Consider the following 13,621-nt stretch of genomic DNA (forward strand, 5'->3'; position numbering starts at 1 on the left):
GCACAGGGCCTTGAAGGCCCAATGCCATCCTAGTTTAGCTTCTGTTGAGCTAGAGGAGCTTTTGGGAGGGGGGCGGGGGGGTTAGGTGTTCGATCCAGTTCAGATCTGCAGTATGGAAATGGCCGTTTGTGAGACACAGGGAAGATGAGGCTGTTTCGGCGAAGGCTGAATGGTTTGGGGGCCTGTTGCAGACTCCTGCCTGGGATAGGGCTGTGGCGTGCTTGAGGTGTGACCGTCACTTGGGAGCCTTACATGGATCATGCTTGTGAAGCAGAGCTTCTTAGAAAGGCCTTGGCTTATTGCCGTTCTCTCATCACGGGCTGGGACTCCACTTGTCCAGTGTGATGAGATCGTGTGCCCTCGTCAAAGCACTGATTTCTTTTCCTTCCCTAGCCTCTCTCACTGGGGTTTGAAAGGAAGATCAGTCTCCTGTCCCAGATGAAAGCAGGGGGACAGAAATGTAGGAGGAAAGGGAGCCATCTGGGACTGAGTTTCGGTTGAAACTGGACCGCACTAAGTCTTGGCCTAAGCATGGGGGGAAGGGCCTACCCTACACGGCTATTTCTAGCAAGCCCAAGTCAGTTGACCTGGGCTCTGAAATTTGCTGCTGAAAGGGAGGAGAGGGGGATTGGTTTGGGGGTTTCTTTTGACGAACCCTAAGCCTGGGCTCTGATTCAGGTTTGAGCCCAAGCTCCCCTTCTGTCCATACACAAATCAGTCCAACTCTGGTCAGCAAGCACTCGAGAGCAGGGGTGGGGTCAGAGCCCAAGTCCCACTGCGACTTTGGTCCAAGCCCTGTCATTTTTTAGTGTGGATGCAGATCAAACTGCAGACCCAAGTCAGAAGGTCTGTGCAGTTCAGTGTGGACACATTAGTACAGCTGTGAGACCTGGATCCAGCCATTGTAAAATCAGGTTTATAATCCAGTGTGATGCCCATGTGTGGGCTTGGAAACATGCAGTGCACAAACCAGATCCACAGACCGGCCAGGCGGGGCAGGGTTGAGGGGTGCCGGAGCCATTCCAGAGAGGTGGGGTGGGGTCGAGGCGTGCCAGAGCCATGCTGGAGAGGCAGGGCGGGGTTGTGGGGTGGCGGAGCCGTACCAGAAAGGCGGAGCAGGGTCGAGGGGTGCCAGAGCCATACTGGAGAGGTGGGGTGGGATCAAGGTGTACCAGATCCATACCAGAGAGGTGGGGTGGGGTTGAGGTGTGCCAGAGCTGTACCGGAGAGGCGGGGCAGGGTCAAGGGGTGCTGGATCCATACCGGAGAGCTGGGGGTGGGGTGGGGTTGAGGGTGCTGGAGCCACACTGGAGAGGTGGGGTGGGGCAAGGGGTGCTGGAATCATACCTGGGGGAGGTCGAGGGGTGCCGGAGCCATACCAGAGCGGTGGGGTGGGGTTGAGGGGTGCCGGAGCCATACCGGAGAGCTGGGGTGGGGTTGAGGGGTGCTGGAGCCATACCGGAGAGGTGGGGTGGGGCAAGGGGCGCTGGAATCATACCTGGGGGAGGTCGAGGGGTGCCGGAGCCATACCAGAGAGGTGGGGTGGGGTTGAGGGGTGCTGGAGCCATACCGGAGAGCTGGGGTGGGGTTGAGGGGTGCTGGAGCCATACCGGAGAGGTGGGGTGGGGCAAGGGGCGCTGGAATCATACCTGGGGGAGGTCGAGGGGTGCCGGAGCCATACCAGAGCGGTGGGGTGGGGTTGAGGGGTGCCGGAGCCATACCAGAGCGGTGGGGTGGGGTTGAGGGGTGCCGGAGCCATACCGGAGAGGCAGGGCAGGGCAAGGGGCGCCGGAGTCGTACCAGAGAGTGGGGCAGGGTGAACCTGGGCTCTACTTGATCTACTGTCTGACCTATAGTTGTGGCACTTGCTTTGTTATGGTCTATGTGCCCAGGGCTTTCTTTTGTAATAAATTAAGCCACAAAAGCCATTTGTACTCAAAAGACTGGACTATTTCCGGGGGCTCTGAAGGAGGGATAGTGAGGCTGGCACACCTAGCGTGCCCCAGCCTGCCACAGGAGAGCACTCCAGGTGGGGGGCACCTTATGACAGTGCCACTTTCTCATCCATCACCAGTGATTCCCTTTTCATCTGCTTTGTGGGTCTCCCTGTTTGAATCCAGCTGTCTCCTGCTTTACAAATACTCTTTCCTCAGTTACTCGCCCAAGCTGCAGGACCTTCCATTCATCACTGGAGTGCGAAAGAAAGATTGGCACTGAGGAGTCCGCTGGGCCTGGCAACTTCACTGAATAACACAGCGTTCCGGAAGATCACTCATTTCCTCCCCAGGAAGGCCCCACCATTCAGCCCTGGCTCTTGTCTTCCTCCTGCATGTGCCAAGCAGCTTACGTTTTTGTGACGCCTGGACCCAGTTCAGGTGTTTTGCTGGTGAGGGCCATGCTGGGTAAATTCCAGCCTGACTTCCCCTGACCATGTGATGTGGAATCTGGTTCAGCCTGTGTTTGGTAAAGGAGCAGCCTGTATCATAGTCCAAGCTGTAAAGTCATCCTATATCCTCTGAGCCCACTGCAGCCCTCACTGGGACAGATCCAGAGGCAGCACCTTATTGAGAACTGTCAGAAGGACAGTGGGGAGGAAGGGTTAGTTCTGAGGTTTCTCAGGCTTGGGTTTCTCTGGAGCACTAAGTCCTAAGCTACAGGCTGAAAACAGAAACTAAGAGTATGCCTACACTGCAGTTAGACACCCGTGGCTGGCCCGGGACAGATGACTTGGGCTCACGGGGCTCGGGCTAAGGGGCTGTTTAACTGTGGTATAGACGACCAGGCTCGGGCTGGAGGCCGGGCTGTAGGACCCTGCAAGATAGAAGGGTCCCAGAGCTTGGGATGCGACTGAGCCTAATGGCCACACCACAATTAAACAGCCCCTTAGATCCCGGGCCAGCCGTGGATGTCTAAGTACAGTGTAGACAGACCCTAAGAGCCTGGCCCTGCTCCCACTGAGGATGCTGGCAAAAATTTCCATTGGCTTCCATGGCAGCAGGCCAGGCCTAAGCCCAGATTTTGATCTCGGTTACACTGGGGTAACCCAAATGATTTCAGTGGTTTATACCTGTTGCAAAGGAGCGTACTACACCTTTAAAGGCAACTGGGTCAGCCTGGGATGTAACAAAGGAGGTGCCACCCTCCCTACAGTTGGGCTACGTAAACAGCTACAGGCAGCCGAGCAAAAGAGAAGTGGGAGTCGAAGCTCTGTAGGTGGCAGTAAGTAATGGTTGGTTCATCTCAGGCTCCAGACCAGCCTAACCAGAGGCTCGCTTTGTGGGCTTTAAGTTGTGAAGCAGCGTCCTGAGTTGAGGCCCTTGTGAGCTGTTTATTGTGCTTGCTCCTGTCCTGAAATCTTATTAAACAAGGGACATGCTGTTTTGTTAGTCTGTGTTGGCTGCTCCTGGCTCTAGGCTGCTAAAGTGGACCTACTGCTGCCCCCATAGGGGAAGATGAAGGTGGGACACACCTGCAGTACCATGCCAGGCTGCTCTGTAACCCACACATCTTCTGGGTGTGGTGTTCTGTCCCATCTAGTGGCACCAAGACCACTTAAAGAGAGAGAGAGCTAAATGAGTCTGCTTTACAGCCAGTTAGCTTTTAGTTCATGCGGTAGAGGCTCCTGCACTAATCTCCAAAGGTCCCAACTTTGATCCCACCCGCCGACGTCTGGGGTCTGTCAGCATTACACCTGCAAGGGTAGTGATCAACGACTCAGTGTCTAGTTGGCAGCCGGTATCAAGCGGAGTGCCCCAGAAGTCAGTCCTAGGGCTGGTTTTGTTCAACATTTTCATTAATGACAGGTTTCAGAGTAACAGCCGTGTTAGTCTGTATTCGCAAAAAGAAAAGGAGTACTTGTGGCACCTTAGAGACTAACCAATTTATTTGAGCATGAGCTTTCGTGAGCTACAGCTCTCTTCATCGGATGCATACCGTGGAAACTGCAGCAGACTTTATATATACACAGAGAATATGAAACAATACCTCCTCCCACCCCACTGTCCTGCTGGTAATAGCTTATCTAAAGTGATCATCAGGTGGGCCATTTACCTGGATTTGTGCTGGAAATGGCCCACCTGATGATCACTTTAGATAAGCTATTACCAGCAGGACAGTGGGGTGGGAGGAGGTATTGTTTCATATTCTCTGTGTATATATAAAGTCTGCTGCAGTTTCCCCGGTATGCATCCGATGAAGTGAGCTGTAGCTCACGAAAGCTCATGCTCAAATAAATTGGTTAGTCTCTAAGGTGCCACAAGTACTCCTTTTCTATTTTCATTAATGATCTGGATGATGGGATGGATTGCACCCTTAGTAAGTTCGCAAATGATACTAAGCTGGGGGGAGAGGTAGATACCCTGGAGGGTAGGGATAGGGTCCAGAGTGACCTAGACAAATTGGAGGATTGGGCTAAAAGAAATCTGATGAGGTTTGACAAGTGCAGAGCACTTAGGATGGAAGAATCCCATGCACCGCTATAGGCTGGGGACCGACTGGCTAAGCGGCAGTTTTGCAGAAAAGGACCTGGGGATTACAGTGGACAAGAAGCTGGATATGAGTCAGCAGTGTGCCCTCATTGCCAAGAAGGCTAACGGCCTATTGGGCCGCATTAGTAGGAGCCTTGCCAGCAGATCGAGGGAAGTGATTATTCCCCTCTATTCGGCACTGGTGAGGCCACATCTGGAGTATTGCGTGCAGTTTTGGGGAACTACAGAAGGGATGTGGACAAATCGGAGAGAGTCCAGCGGAGGGCAACGGAAATGATTAGGGGGCTGGGGCACATGGCTTTCCAGGAGAGACTGAGGGAACTGGGCTTGTTTAGGCAATGTCTACACTGCCACTTTCAGCGCTAAAACTATCGTTGGTGAGGGGTGTGAATAAACCAGCCCCCCGAGCGACAAAATGTTGGCACTGAAAAGCCCCAGTATAGACAGCGCTTTAGTGAGGGGAGCCGCGCTGCTGGCGATAAAGCTACCACCCCTCGTTTGGGATGGTAATTTTTGATCGCTGGGAGAGCTGTCCCCTGGCGATAAAGTGTAACTACACTGCCCACCTCACAGTGCTGCTGCGGCCGCAGAACAAGGAGCAATGGTCTGAGGTTGCAGTGGGGGAGGTCTAGGTTGGATATTAGGAAACACTATTTCACAAGGAGGGTGGTGAAGCACTGGAATGCGTTACCTAGGGAGGTGGTGGAATCTCTATCCTTAGAGGTTTTTAAGGCCCGCTTGACAAAGCTCTGGCTGGGATGATTTAGTTGGGATTGGTCCTGCTTTGAGCAGGGGGTTGGACTAGAACCTCCTGAGGTCTCTTCCAACCCTAATCTTCTATGATTTACATGTATGTAACCCAGAGTCAGTCTGCCCCTCAAGGCCCAGTCCTGCATGGTGCTAAGAGCTCTTGACTCACAGGGGATCAGGGCCCCCCGTGCCCTGCAGAATCAACCCCTAAGTGACAGCTGAGGAGTGTGTCTGTTGTTGGCTCAGGGTAGAGGCTGGCAGGGATGCAGTCCTGTTCCCAAGGGAGGTAGTGGAAGCTTGTCACTGACTTTGGGGGGAGAGATGGGGCCCTTGATGTGGAAAAAGCAATGTAACGACAGCATTGTCCTACAAGTAGACGTGCTAGGTGACGTGGAGGCAGGGGTGGTGAACAGGACAAGGCATCCCTTGTGGAATAAAAGAGCCGATCTCAGAACCAGCCCTTCTTACCCTGCACTCCTTGCAATGAGATGCTCTGACAGAAAAGAATCATAGAATCATAGAATATAAGGGTTGGAAGGGACCCCAGAAGGTCATCTAGTCCAACCCCCTGCTCGAAGCACCCTGTCTCCATGCTCGGCTTTGAGCCTTCCACTGTGAGATGCCGAGGCTTCACAGAACACACTGAATGGGGATCCAGTCTCTTTACCGTTCCAGTGGATTCACCAGAGGCTCCAGGAGCAGGATTGGTACTTGAAAAGAGGCAGCTTACAGGTGCCAGGAGCTGGTGCTCCTGCATCTCAGATCACAAGTCTTCCCCAACCAGTGCTCTTGCACTAATCCCCACAGCAATGCCTGCTGGGAGAGGCTGGGACTAGATTAGCTATGGTTGGCTGCTCCTGCCCATTTGCAACATTTGGTCTTGAAAACTCAGCACAGGTTAAATTGCAGCAGGGCAGGTCTGTGTCTATGTACTTTGCTCTTTCTAATGTGGGCGTGGTATAAGAGGCTCTTTGAATGCATAGGAAAGAAGCGAACGGGTGTTCATAGCGTGAGCTGGGAGGGCCAGCGGAAGCAGAAGGGGGCTGATAGTTTTTTGTGTGTCCATCTCCCATGCACTCTCTGAGGTGGGGGCATATTTCAGATCCTTTTGGAACCCCTCCCACTCCTTCCAGGGCGCTATTCTCCGAGGCAGCAATCTCCTCGCTCTTATTCCCATGAGGATTGATACAGTGTCATTTAGGGGCCTGGGAACTTCACAGGCAAATAAGGAAGGGGGTCGGTTTCGGCCAAAGTGGGAGTAACTCCACTGAACCAGAGCTGGATGGGGCCCCAGTACCTTGCCTTGCTCATGAGGAATTAGTATTTGTCCAGAGAACTAGAGCCATTTGTTTTTTCTAGTGCTCCTGGCCAAGCTGGAGCCCTGTAGGTGACGATCCCAGGAGAGGGAGGCCTGGGGCTGATGGAGGGGATGGAGTTTGGGGAAGTAGGATAGTCTGTTTAGCCTGTAAGCCCTTTGGGGCAGGGACTGTCTCTCAGTGAGCGTCTGTACAGTGCTTCCTACCATGCTTGAGGCCTCTGGATTATACCTCACTACAGACAGGGCATAATAATGAGGGGGCAAGCACAGTCCTGGGGGGAGGTGACAGAGAGCTGGCTAGATGGGGTATGAGGGGAGGAGGGTAGGGTTTGCTGCAGTGGGGCAGTGAGGTTTCTCCTTAGAGAAGCTGGGGTTTGGGAGCCTAGACTCAGGCTGAGCATGTTGCTCCTTGCCTTGGTCTCAGGCTGTGCCTGTGCACTGGGGTGCTTAGAACGCCACCCCATATTGTGGGGATCTAGCTGCAAAGGCTCTTCATAAAACACCAGGGGCGTGCGGGCCAGGGGAGCCTTAGCCTTCGCGATGGAGAACCGAGGAGCTGCTGTGTCAACCAGCCATCCTGGGAAGAGAAGCTCTCCTGCTTCCCATCATTTCTTGCTGCTTCGGCAAAGCAGGAGGTGGTGAAGAAAGCACTCCGATTCCAAGAGCAAGAACTAAAGCTATGGGGCTAGGCACCAGCTGGGAGGCAAAGGGAAGTGTCAGAAGATGACTGGTCCCTTTAAGGGGTGATGGGCCCTGCCCCACCTGTGGCTCAGTTGGCTCTCCTCCCCAGGTGGGGAAAATCAGTGCTCCATAGCAATAGGTGGCTAAATCAGCCCTGCCTGGGAGATTAAAGAGAAGCCTCCTGGGAGACAGAGGAGGAGAGAGAGTGGGGCAGACAGCTTGCAAGGGGGAAAGACAGAGTTAACAGGGGCTCGCCCAGAATAGATGAGTGATGATTATAGCTAGCCTAAATTCCCCCTCCCCGCCCCTAGAAGGAGGGCTCTGGGAAACCAGCGTTGGACTTGAGAGGCTAATGTCTAATTGATATGCTGTAAGAGACTTAACCAATGAAACTCTCACAGGGGGAGTCTCCATTTAAACTATTCTGCTTGGGAGGGGTGTCTGGGGGGAGGGATAGCTCAGTGGTTTGAGCATTGGCTTGCTAAACCCAGGGTTGTGAGTTCAATCTTTGAGGGGGCCATTCAGGGATCTGGGGCAAAAATTGGGGATTAGTCCTGCTTTGAGCAGGGGGTTGGACTAGATGACCCCCTGAGATCCCTTCCAACCCTGAGATTCTATGATATTCTAAGAGCTAGCCAGGGCAGTAGAGGGCAGCGCACCGGCCAGGCCAAGCCATGCCACAAGGGGTATCCGGAGGAGTGGTTGTCTGTCACAGGTGGCAATGTTTCCCATTGGACTGGCAGCTCACAGCCCCTCAGGGTAGGTAAACCAGACCCGTGTCCCTTCATCCTCCCCAGGTGTCAGCAAACACACTAGATGCCTGTTCAGTAACGCCAAGTGCCTGTACAGGCCTGTTGGAAGGGTGGACTGGGGGTGAGGGCAGCCCGAGATGCAGCGAGGGGCTGGGGACCCAATGTAGGACAGAGGTTATAACAGAACGAATTTGCTCCCTTAAGAAATGGTGAGAGTTCTGGGGGTGAGAGGAGGAGGAGACAGACCCCTGCGCATGTGGGTCCAGGGTGTGTCTGAGAGAGAGGGGTGAAGACCACCCTTCCTTGTGTGGGGTGGAGGGGGTGTTGGGAATGTGAGGGGGCAGAGAGGGCCCTGGGGTGATCAGTGCAGCTACACCTCCCATGCTGGGTTTGCTTTATGACCCCTCTGACTCTTGTTTTCCGTTCTCCTCCCCAGCTCGAGGACAGCAGCTTGCCCTGTTGTAGCAGCCAGTGCCTCGCTCGCCGCCCACCCTGGGGACCCCACACGGTGACCATGTGGACATGCACAACCTGCAGGCTGTGAACGAGAGCAGGACCCTGGTGTGAGGTAGGCACCCCCTGCAGAGTCCCTCAGGCTGTGAGCGATTCCTGTTAGTTGGGGGCATGGCATCCACGGCCAGCTGGGGAGTGTGATCCCCAGCACAGCAGCACAAACCGAACCAGACACACGGTGCCATTGACCCAGGTGTTTCCAGCACCTGGATGGCTTCTCTGTGGGGAAGAGGGTTAAAGTGATTGCTGGTTATTCTCCCTTCCCCCACGACTGGAAATGCAACCCCCACATGCCATCCTCCTGCTATCTCTTGCCTGTAGCATAGCAAGGAGTTTTGAGGGACTGAGCCGGAGCACAGCCCGACCAGCACCCTCAGGGCATTGCTTAGGAAACCGGCAGGCAAAAGCATTGGGTTCAAATGTCAGGAGATGCCAACTGAAGTGCTGCTCTGAAGATGATGGGCCTATATAAATAGCTGCTGCATTGGTGGGGGAGTCTGGATCAGGAAAGGAGGAGTATGCATGGGTCAAAGAGGAGAGAGCCGATGGGTCTTCTAATGAGCTCATCATTGGGGTGTCCGTGTGCTAGATCTACATCTGAAGGGATCTGCTGTGGGATGTGTGAAGCCAGGAAGGCTGCAGTAATCCTTCAAGTTGGGACCTGTCTCTGCTCCGCATGCAGTGGCTAGGCTGCCCACACCAAGACAGCCCCCGGCAGGGTATATGGCTTGGCTGCATGAACCAGCTGGCTTGGCTGCATGAACCAGATGGCTTGCTGGCCGTGGTGGGACGAGGCCTAGAGAGTAGCGCCGCGAAGGGTGTGGTGAGCAAGAGGGGGTTGTGCTGGTGAGGGCTCTGTGTTCCTGGTGGCTGTGCCGTGGGGGGCGGGGGTGGCCATCCATTTCCTGGTGGAGCAGAGCACCGGGAGCAGCGGGGTCTGTGCTCAGCATGTGGTAGCATGGCCCCGTTTCTGCTGGGCACCCGGCTCTCCTGCTCCCGCCGTGCAAGGTGGAAGCCAGGGGCCCAGAGTTCAAATTCTACACCTTTGCGCACGCTGTTGGCTGGATACCAAGGTGCCTGTCTCCCTTCCCCTCCGCCCCCCCCTCCCCCCGGATACCAGTGGCCTGCCAAGGAGCTGTGTGAAATCCCAGCCAGGCCATCTCTTCCCCGAGGGGAAAAGCAGGATGCTTTGGCTTCTCTAGCTGCACAGACTGCTCTGTGCTGGGCAGGTGGGTCCAGGGTTCCTGAGCACTCTGCCCCTCCCATGTTGCTAAATGGGGTGAGGCCTCTGGTGATGTGGAGGAGGGCCCTGGTATGCAGTGGTTATGAACCACTGTGGTGCCACCATCTGCCAGTTGAGTTGCACCCTCAGATGACCAAACAGAGCCGTGTGCTTTAGACGTGTATCTGGGGGACTGAGATGGTGTCTGGGTGTGGGAAATGGTTGGTCACAGCAGCCTCCAGCAGGGACATTACAAAAAGCCCCGTGAGCCCGTCTTTCGAATGTTGCAGCCCACTCAGCCTTGTTGCTTGCGTTTTCCTCCGTTTCCCAAGGATCAATGCGATCGCTCCTATAATGTAGAACAAAGCCTGGGGAACTGTACGAGGAAGCCCACTAACAACGTATTCTGTCCCGGAGCCTGTGAGATCCATACAGAGGCGCGGTGATGATGGGATCTACATGATGGGATCAATAGGCCTTACAGAGCCTGATAAGGAGCATTCATTAGTCGTGCTTTTCCAAGGGCTAGCGAAGGAAATAAAGAGGAGGAAAAATGACATCTACAAAACAGACTCAAAGCCTCCAAATTAACCTCCTGCCATGTGGCAAAACCAGCTCCAGGCAACCCCAAGTATTCCAGGACTCCAAAAATCATGAGTGCCTCAAAAATAATGAAATTTAAAAAAAAATAATATATGGTGGGTTTTTTGTTTGCCTACATCGTTGCTGTGCCTTCAGGGTGGACGTGAATCACATTTTCAGGTTTTTCTCTGCAAACACGTGGACTAGTGTTATGAATTATACCTCATAGGACACGCACACCAATGCTGCGAATTATACCTGATAGGACACGCACAGTTCGAATCTAGGCTGAGGCACAGAAACAAAGTCCACAACTGCAGAGTTCCCAAAAGACACTAAGTTTATTATGCTCGAGCATGGTGCCCCCCTGCTAGCCGGGGGAAGGGGGAACCCTGAATACAGATTATACAAAGGTTATATACTTTTTAGCAAAGCATGTTGCCCTCAGGCATCGGAAACCTTAGCCAATAAACAAACCCTTGTCTTATCTACCATCTATCCCTGCTTGGTGCATTCCTCGTGCTATATCAGTATGTTAATTACACAGCATGGTCCTAAAGCCATGCATCAGTAACTTTTATTATCGGAATGGGAGGCCTCACATCAAGGCCAAGAGACAGGGAGTTAGAGACTAACAAAAACCAGATACTGGGAGTGAAGGCAGGCTGGAGACAAGGAGGAGGATTTTCACAGGGATTCAGTATCTAAGGATCACTCCTCCTGGTGTATGATGTGCTGGCATTTAAACAATGGTGGGCCCCAAACCAAAATGGAGTCACATGTGCTAACTTTTCCTTAACACTAGAAACTTACTCTTTTTAATAAAAGCTGAGATTCTCATCTCTGGGGGCTTGGGTTTTAAGATGAGCAGTAAAAATGGCAAGACTTGTGCTAACATCGCGAGAGTTGGCAGCGCTGAACAAGACGCTGCCTTGTATGCAGGTGAGATGCCCAATTACTTCATCCCAGAAAGCGGAGAACAATTTAGATCTGCATCCTTGACAGCAAATTGCTTCTTCAGCAGTTATAACCTCTCATCACATTTTCCTGAGCTATCACTGCAGGAGAATCTATGGCATTTTGCACAGAATTACTTTTTTTTGCCCACCGCCTGTGCCAGTAAAAGGACTTATTTGTAGTCCCACAGTGTCATTTAAGATGATTAACAGGGTGTGTGTGTGTCTTTTATAGCAAGTGTAGTGTTAATGTATTGGATGGTTCCTTTTTCTTTTTTTGCCTGCCAACTGTGACATTGAAATTGTGGGAAGGTCCTTCGGAAAGATTCTTTTATGTGGCTGAGGGAAATGGGTTCCAAAGAAGCAGGGAGTATTGGGTGTCTGTGACTAAGGAACTGGGCCTAAGCACCATCACAAACCTTGCCATCTTCTGCTCCGAGGTCCAGGCCTGCTTCTTGGACCCATGCTCTCTGCTATAAATCCAGAGTGATGTGGACCGAAACCCCAAAACACCCTGCCAAACCAGTCCTCCAGTGGGGAGCGGACGTGAAAGAATGAACCACCTGTGACTGACATTAGTCCCATTGCTTAATGCACTGCTTGAAGGCTCTCAGATAGGGTGGTGTTCAAGGTGGATAAGAACCTGTGTAGAATGGTAGCAGTCTAATTGTGCCATCAGCAACAGAATGGATGAGACCAAATTCAGAGTGTGACTGGGAGAACTCCTAAAGTCTTGTCTGTCCCCAAGTCTTGCTTGAGCCTGCTTCCTGTTCGATACTGTGCGGTCCCTGATGGTGCTGTGCCACATTTGTCATGCTTTCCATAGCCCAAGAGCAAAAGCTGTCTCTTCAGTTGAAAATGACTTTTATTTTAAACAAAGGGAAATCCACAAGAAAGAACAAAAGCTAAGTCTCCATAAGAGAGAACGCAGTGTGCTGCTCTCCTCTGGAACAGGCTGCAAAAGCAGTGAGAAAGTGGTAGCAGGGCAGAGAAATGTAAAGCACAATGGGGTGGGGAACACTGCTGCCTGTTGCAGATCTGGAACAAGAGGGCGGGCGGGAGGGGGGCGGGAATGTTACCTGGGAACGTCCATTAGCTGACTGAGAGACTGCAGGGTAGTTTGTGGATGTTTGTCACAGTACAGGGGCTTGAGCATGGGTCTGAGGACAGAAGTGAGGGAAAGAAAATATGAGGGGGTAGGGTTAAGTGGAGGACACACCAGATTTTCCTCCCAGGGTTTTTAATTCTACCCAATGGGTTGGAATTCATAGAATCATAGAAAATCAGGGTAGGAAGTGACCTCAGGAGGTCATCTAGTCCAACCCCCTGCTCGAGCAGGACCAATCCCCAATGAAATCATCCTAGCCAGGGCTTTGTCAAGCCTGACCTTAAAAACCTCTAAGGAAGGAGATTCCACCACCTCCCTAAGTAACGCATTCCCGTCCTTCACCACCCTCCTAGTGAAAAAGTTTTTCCTACTGACTCCTTTGCTCCTGCTGGTACCTTTCAGATGGGAACAAAATGCAGGTACTATGGGACAGGGAGGATCTTCACAAGCTACCCTAGTTACCAACCTCAGCATGCAGTGTAATGGTTGGAGAGTGGAGAGCACGGGCCCTGCAGGAGGCTGGGTGACTCGCAGCCACGCGTCTGCTTGCGGGTAGTCTCCGTCTTCTCCCCCTCCCCCCTGTAATCACACATACGTCTCTTCCCCTTAATTGCAGTTGCTTGATTTGTCTCTGGCTTTTTTTTTTTATTTAGTTGACAAATATTTGGTTCAAAGCGTTTTAATTATCCTCTTGGGATGTGTTTCATTTATTCATTAACGCAGAAATTGGAGCTGTCGCTTTCACTTTATTTTACTATATTTTTCCCCTTTTAAAAAAAACTTCAGCAAATAAATCTGTTTGACCAGCCCCTCTTTCTCCCCCCCCCCCCCACAAGCCCCTCACTCCCAGCCTCCCTGAGACCTCCTCTGTCTGTCTGCTCTAGCGCCCCGGGGAGATGAAGTCTCACTCGTGAGGTTGGGAGTGTCTTTTTTTGGCAGGCAGAGGCCACTGCAAATTGGAAGGTGAATCATGTCACTGGTTTGTGCCAAGCCCCCACTCGAGAGCCAGCATAGAAACTGGGAGCCAGGTGCCAAATGTCCTGGCGTGCGGCTCACAGCCTTGCAAGAGAGCCAGAGCTGCCCACTGGCTCTTGCGGACAAAGCCAGCACGTAAGATGCTGCCTCTCCTTCATCCCGCAATGTCACATGACAGCAGGTAGCTGGGGGGAGGCGGGGGAATAAAGCCATACTCCTGGTCCCCTTCTGGTCTTCTGGGACTCACCGGACAGCTGCCAGCAGTAGAGGGAAGCAA

The 13,621-nt window shown here is 52.8% G+C and overlaps 1 protein-coding gene across 3 annotated transcripts in view; it reads left to right on the forward strand.

The window, feature by feature from the left end:
* DLGAP4 (DLG associated protein 4) overlaps nucleotides 1-13,621 on the forward strand; it is a 343,252-nt gene that overhangs the window by 57,915 nt on the left and 271,716 nt on the right. For all 3 annotated transcript variants that reach the window (XM_048819748.2, XM_048819747.2, XM_048819749.2), the window contains exon 2: nucleotides 8,425-8,556. The gene's annotated coding sequence lies outside the window, so the exon portion shown is untranslated. The remainder of the gene's footprint in view (nucleotides 1-8,424; nucleotides 8,557-13,621) is intronic.

Source organism: Caretta caretta, chromosome 13 (assembly GCF_965140235.1).
Source record: "Caretta caretta isolate rCarCar2 chromosome 13, rCarCar1.hap1, whole genome shotgun sequence".
NCBI lineage: Eukaryota > Metazoa > Chordata > Testudines > Cheloniidae > Caretta > Caretta caretta.